Source organism: Solanum lycopersicum, chromosome 6, assembly GCF_036512215.1.
Source record: "Solanum lycopersicum chromosome 6, SLM_r2.1".
In the NCBI taxonomy this organism is placed as follows: Eukaryota; Viridiplantae; Streptophyta; class Magnoliopsida; order Solanales; family Solanaceae; genus Solanum; species Solanum lycopersicum.
In genome coordinates, this window is record NC_090805.1 from 31,429,405 (window position 1) to 31,437,370 (window position 7,966).

At 32.4% G+C, this 7,966-nt stretch overlaps 1 pseudogene; it reads right to left on the reverse strand.

Annotated features, from left to right (window-relative positions):
- Positions 1-1,725: 1,725 nt before the first annotated feature.
- Positions 1,726-7,520, reverse strand: LOC138349333 (uncharacterized; annotated as a pseudogene).
- Positions 7,521-7,966: the final 446 nt, after the last annotated feature.

Genomic DNA, 7,966 nt, shown 5'->3' on the forward strand with positions numbered 1-7,966 from the left:
CGTTGGACTTCCAACTCAAAGCAATCTATTCATATTATTAGTCATAATAAGATTTCGAACCCAAAAAAACTCAAATTACTATAGGTCTAGTCTAAACACAAAAACTCACTCTCATATGTAATCAAGCTCGTAATATTGATGTCAATTAAGATGTCAACTCTCATATTTCGAATTTCAAGTCTACGGTTACGTTTCCCTTCTCCTATATCATAAATCTAATGACATTCATATAATACAATGCCCTTAATATTTAATTACCTATCTCATTATGACAAAACTTGAATTATTACTTGATAACTATAAGAAAATTGTGAAACTAAACCAAACTCATAACCATTACGCATACTTATGGACCACCGTATAAAATATTATTAGACCAAAATCTCAATATATCATTCATTCCATAATTCTAACTAAATCCTAATTGACAATCATTGACTTGGACTAGCATGCTTTTGCAATAATTCTACCAATGTCGTAAGTTTGAATAGAAAACATCCTTGTTACTGATTCAAAAACTTGTGAATATCTTCATTCGCATTTAGGCATATAAAGATTTAATTTTGGTAAGGATATCACATTATTCACTATGTGCAATCATAACAATAACTCCTTAGGAATATACATATAATAATGTAAAAGCTTGAATTATTCCTATATTTCAATCCAAAATTATAACTTCCTTATTCCTCACCCACTAAACACCTTAGTTATAAATTAACCCACAAATTAAAAAAATATGATCTTAAACAAATTTAAAATCAATTGATAAAAACACTTTACAATTTAACCCTTTGGTGTTAATGATTTCATTAATAATTTTACAAAATAATTCAATCCAGTTATAGAAGACCGATTTTCTTACCTGATTTAAACACATGATTCCTCTTTAACGATGCAACGTTGCCTCTCTTTTTCTTCCGTGTTTTTTCTTGTTACACTGCGTGATATGTTTTTTTTAAAAAAAATTTATGCGTGACTGCTGCTGCTAACAACAGCAGCAACTTTAACCCTTTTTTCCCTTTTCAATTGGGTTTAGCCCTTTGTTTTTTTTTTTAAATTAGATATTATTATTATTATTATTTTATTATTATTTTATTATTATTATTATATTTTTCTTAAAATTACATACATTTATTTTTCTTTTATTATTTTATAAAACTTAATTAACTATTAATTTATTTTAAAATTTATAGCACTCATTTCTATAAATCATAAATTATTTATAAAAACTACTAAAATAATTAAGTTTAGATAAATAGTTAAAATTCATAAAAACGACTAAGGGGGTCGCTACATTTTATGATATAAAATCTCGAAAAATGACAGACAAAAGGACACTATCCGTCGCATTTTCTTGGATTTTTAAAAAAACAAATCCAAAAAAGAGATGGAAAAAACCATGTTGTCTGTCGCTTTTTCTTGGATTTTAAAAAAATAAAAACCAAAAAGAGACGGACAAAAACATGTTGTCTGTCGCTTTTTCAGCATTTCTTTAGACAACAAAAAGTTTCTGGTGACCACTTTCAAATATAATTCAATTCAATCAATTCAAATCTACACTATTCACCCCAATCAAAGACTACAATTTTAAACAATCTAAACAAATAAAAGAACAAAATTAAAATAACATCCAGAGTGTGTAAATAACAAATTAAAGGCTTATAAATTCATCAAAATTCTTTTCAAAAATTGAAAAAGTTCATAAATGTCCAAAGATCTAAACTAGAGAGTGCGTCCTACATAATCATCCTCATCAGTACTCTCGTCGGCAGTGTCATCGGGAGACAAAGTAGTAGTTCGACGAACGAGATTTATGACTTGTTCTTTGATTTGTTAGCACTTATGCTTTCTTGTTCAGTTAGTCATCTCAGCTCTGACTCTGCCAGTGCCACTATAAGTTTAGCTATTTGACACGACATAACAGCAGTCTGCACACCCTCAAGTGCCTCGACTTGACGAGATGAACCAATTCCTTCTAAGCCTAATTGGATTCATCTAACATCATTTCGAAAGTATAGACCATAGCATCTACCCTTGTGTGTCTTCCTACCACTTTTTTTTCCAAATATGGGTAAAAGATCAGGTGTCAATTGGAATAAACTATTTAGATTCTTAGTTACGTAGTGCGGAAAGTCATTCTGCATGTTAATATAAAAATTGACATCAATATAAATATACATATCATAAATATATTCACAATTTATATATATTATTCATATTAAATCACTTATTAAAGTTCGTTTGGCTCTTTCCTCCATCCACACATCCGGATCCTACTCACTTTCTTTCTTCGTGACATGAGTCTTCTTGAAAACCTCCTATTCATTTGGAGTGTTTCCAATGTTTTTCCTATAAATAAAAATGGAAACTATAAAAATTTATATGAATCAACTAAATATTTATTTGAAAGTTTGAATTAGAACTTATACCATCTCTCTTGCAATTGTTCCAATGGACTTTGCACCTTTGTTATGCAACGAGCCACCCTTAAGACTCCCTCTAAAAATTTTTACAGGGTCTGATATTGCCTTAAGCTTTTATGTGTTCCAATAAAGACCTAGTTCATCAAAAATATGAGGCAACATCCAATGTGGACGTCCACCGTTATCTTGAATTTTCTTTAGTCGAGCAAACGGTCTAGAGGACGCTTTCCTCTCAAATGTGGTCGAAATAATATGATTGTTCCTCAGCTCCCAAGTAAACATAGTCTAAATAAAATAATTGAATAAAGTTAATTATATTGATAGTAAAATAAGTAAATTATACTTAACTTCACTAAATATATACCTTAAAGTTATTAAACATCGTCTGGTGTATAGTGTTTGGGATGTAGCTCCAAGAGTTATAACTGTTTGTAAAGAGTTTTCTAACACAGTCTTTTAAAGACCGGGCAACATCCTTTGTTGGATGCCACCTGAATAACACATATTAAAAATGTTAGCTCATGAATAATATAAGATTAATTTATAAAAAATAAATAAAATAGACTAACAAATAGATCAAAAAAACTTACGATGTTCCATCCGACTCAATCATGACTCCCCAACCAGATGCCGTGGGGCGATAAGGGGTGCTTTATCTAAACTAGGCAGGAGAACTTGGCTAACTTTCCTACTCTGATAGCATCTCTTAACGGCAGGTACCCACAACCGCCGTAACGAAGGAATGAATCTATTAAGTGGGAAAGAGCCCTCGTAAGGCCTCTCTCATCCCTTGCTTATGCTGAATCGAGATTTTATTGGTCTTCTTTGACCCGCGGGTGCGAATCGGTAGCTGTGAAACTAGCTCTGGCTTGATGACTGCTTTACTTTTCGCCTTTTCCTGGGGCATAGAAGGAGTTGAAGTCTGTCCTTCTAGCCAGGAACTAGAGGATACATCTCTCTGGTTTAGCACTAGGCGTAGCTGTAGTTGAGGGTGATACCCCAGGATGCATATAACGCTAATTCAGTGGTGGCGTACCAGTCATAGCATCTAACTGTTGCTTACTACTAGAATCTCTAATTCTCATGGTAGATAAGTGAGGAGATGTACCTATGGAAGATGGAGTACCAGATGATAAGGGTGGTACTCAATGAATAGAATGTACAGGTAGGTCTGCATAGCGTATGGAAGGCAATTCCAGTGAAGAAGAGGAAGCACCGACTGGTCGACGATAATAAGGATAATATTGTCGGGGATCCGTCGTACCAAATGAACAACAAGCATATCAGTATCACAACAATGCGCTCTGGGGCAGAAGAAATAGATCCTGTAATATCCTTAGGATCTATGGGTGTCCTAGACTTCTTATTTTATCCTGTTTAGAGTGGATAACTCCAAGATGCTCACAATGTCTATCATCGTCACCGCCTAATGACATATGTATATGCATATATATATGTATGTATGTATAGTTACTTACATATATATTCTATCTAGGTTTCATTCTACATTGTTCCTCCTGGCTTGTTTCAATTCCATAATTCTCCCATTCTTCCTCCTCAGTTATTTCATTTACATTATCGTCCCATTATTTGTCATCAAGTGATTCATTTTACTCATTCTAGGATATTTATTTCTTAACATTCAGTATCTCATCATCAGATACTTCTTCTAATATGTGTTCAACATGTTGTAGTGTGGTTTCCAATTCAACACCAACTTGTTGTTGAACTGTTGCAACATCATTTTGATACTCCACATCTAAGACATTGTCAATTTCATTTCTTTCCACACACTTACTTTTTATAACAACTGACCATTCAGCTTTGTCTCCACGCAATGGATATGGAGCGTAATACACTTGTTTAGTATTTTGTGCAATGATAAAAGGATCATAACTTTTGTATTTCCTGGTATGTTTAGCTTCAATTATATTATGTTGAATGTCCACCTTTGTGTTTCTATATGATGGGTCAAACCACTCACACCGAAATAATAGAATCTTCTTCTTAGGCCAACCTGAATATCTCACTTCAACAATCTCATGAATGACACAATAATATTCAATAGTTTGGCCAATACCATCAACATCACCTTGTATGTAGACACTCATATTATTCGTTTTCTTTTTCCTAGAAACTTCTTTAGTTTGAAACTTAAACCCATTGATGCAATTTCTTATTCAGTGTCATACTCGAGATTTCGGTCCAAGTAGTTCTTTCACTAATTGTAAATTTTTGACACTTGAGTATTCATTGTGAACCTACATGATTGTTATTTGAATTAATATAAGATAGTACAACATGAATATATTACTAAATAATCAGTGATTTCACACTTACATAATTTTATAGCCATTTGGAAAATTCTGAATATTCATTACCCCATGTGTTTACGAACAGGCTGATATTTTACATTCAATTATTTCATTAGTTAACGAACATTTATTAGTATATAATTTGATGACATATTTTTAACACTTACTTGAGATATCGTTGAATCTCTGGACAATTCAGCAAAATATGTGTCACAACTAATTGCATTTTCATATCAGTGAAGCCTCGCTTGGTGGAAATGAAGGATCAATATCGCCTTCATCATTGCGATTGAGCCTGTTTCTCCCACATGCAACATCATGATCAAAGTAATAAGAATAGATATCACTAGTTTCTCTCCCAATATGACCTTGAACAAATTATCCTTCGATCTTTCCCCTTTCCTTAATTGTTTGCTTGGATATGCCAATTCTGCATATATATATATATATATCGTCTGTGTGTGTGTGTTAATTAATAAAAGACTTGGCGAATATACATAACTTACTGAATATTTCAAATTGATACCTCTCAAATAAATACATCCATCTTATTTGAACCGGATCTCCAAGCCGGGCCTCTTGTACAAGGTAAATTTGAAGATGCTCCATCACATCAAAGAAACCACATGGAAATATCTTTTCCAACTTAGTAGTAATAACAACAATATTTTCCTCCATTCGATCTAAATTATTTTCCAACAACTTTCCAGAACACAAGTCTTTAAAAAAAAGACTTACCTCTGTGATTTGTTTCCATATCCTTTCTGGTAGATGACTAAAAATAATAGAATTTAAAGTTTCCATGAACACACAACAATCATGACTTTTCATACCTATCAATTTTTCTTTATTCATATATGCTCGCTTTCCTAAATTCGAAGCATAGTCCTCCGGTATCCTCAAATTTTTAACCCAGTCACAAATTTCACGTTTCACATCCAATGTGAATGAAAAGTTGGCTTTTTGCTTAACTATTTTACCATTAGGTAATTCATGTAGCCATAACTCTTTTCTCCTACAATATTCCTTTAAGTTCTTTCTTGCTTTTGAATTGTCTTTTGTTTTATCCTTAACATCCACCACTGTGTTAAGCAAATTATCAACAAAAAAAGAAAATTCAATGTGCATCACATCAAGATTATGTCGTAGTGGATTGTCTTTTGAATACAGAAAATCCAAAAATATGCTTTTTTTTGGTTCAATTATGTTCAACACCATATCCAGGAAGTCTAGAAGGTGAAGGTTGTGTAATTTTAGGTAATTGAGAAACTTCTCCCAAATTTGATGTCCCGTGAGTAATGGAGATGGGAGGTCACTTTCAACCTTATTTTTCCTAAATGTATTTTTCATCTTCCTATACTCATTGTCATTGGCAAGAATTGGCGATGATAATCGAACCATGTATTTTTTCTATCATCCTATAAAATGAATGCCTTACTATTTTCCATGCAATACGGACATGCTATTTTTTCAGTCGCCATCCAACCAGACAACATCCCATATGCCGGAAAATCATAAATAGTCCACATTAAAGAAGCACGCATAGTAAAATTCTGCTTAGTTAATATATTACAAGTCAAAACGCCTTCAAACCATAATTGTTTTAGCTCATCTATCAATGGTTGTAGATAGACATCAATCAAACTTTTTGAATTTCGGGGACCTAAAATAACATAACTTAGAAAAATGTAAGGACTTTTCATGCACATTTCAGGAGGAATATTATGCGGAGTAAGAAATGCCGGCTAGCATGAATAATGCAAAGCTGCATTAGAGAATGGTGTAAATCCATCTGAACACAACCCCAATCTAGCCTATCTTGGTTCACTAGAAAAATCAGGATATATAGTATCAAAATATTTTCATGTTTCACCATCAGATGGATGAGATAAAATACCCAACAACCTTCGATATTCACGATGCCATCTCATATGTGAGGCATAACTCATCGATGCATACAACCTCTTTAACCTAGGAATGAGAAGTAGATAATGCATCACCTGAACTGGGACAATATTTCCAGCCGGAGTCCTCGTATAACGAGCATGTACACAAAAGTTACAATTTTCTAATTCACTATCATTCTTGTAAAACAACATGCATCCATTAACACAACAATGAATCCTATCATACGTCAATGTTGGACACCAAATGCTTTGCCTGATAGAAGTTCTTCGGTATGTTAAACTCCGAATAAACTAGTTCACCGGAAAGATCAACCATTGAGTCCATAGCTACATTAGGAACATTCCAATTTGATTTAATATTCATTTATTTTACCGTAACTGCAAGGCAAAATGCAGACTTCCATCATAGAGTGAATAACTAGACTCTTCTAATTGATCACAGAAGCGTCTTGCGTCTTCATTAAGATCTTCATCAAAGTGTTGTTCCAGTTCCATCCCACCTTAAACCACGAAAACATCATTTATCACTCCATGAACCCTATCATGTTCAACCCTAACCTTTTCAAATCTAATTTTACCATATGGTGCAATCATATTATATAAATCCACAGGCGTCGAATAATAAAATATATCATCCAATTCATAAGTTTCTCCATGATCAATACGCATAAAATATATAGGTTTAAATCCATTACGGTACAAATGAACCATAACTGTATCTGATTAAAACAAATTAAGCACTTACATGCACTACAAGGACAACTAATCAATCCGTTTTTCTTGAAAATTTCAACTGTCATTGTATGTTCAATAAATTTCCTAACACCTTCAATAAACTCATGTTTCAAACCAGCACCAGCTTCATAATGCATATTATACATCCATAAACGATGACCAATGTACAAAAGTATAGATATTCAATTAGTTTTGACTTAATTTCAACAACTAAATACACCAACTACATCACATTATTTATTCTAACTTATTTAAACAACTCAACAACTTTAACTTGTTAAGTTTTGACTTAATAAAACAACTAAATCCACCAACTAGCATCACATTATCTATTCAAACTTATTTAAACAACTTAACAAGTTTAACTAGTTTAGTTTTGACTTAATTCCAACAACTAAATTCACCAACTAAATCACATTATTTATTCTAACTTATTTAAACAACTTAACAACTTTAAGTAGTTTATTTTTGCCTTAATCCACCAACTAAATCATATTATTTATTCTAACTTATTTAAACAACTTAATAACTTTAAATTAATTTAGTTTTGACTTAATACAATAACTAAATCCACCAACCAAAT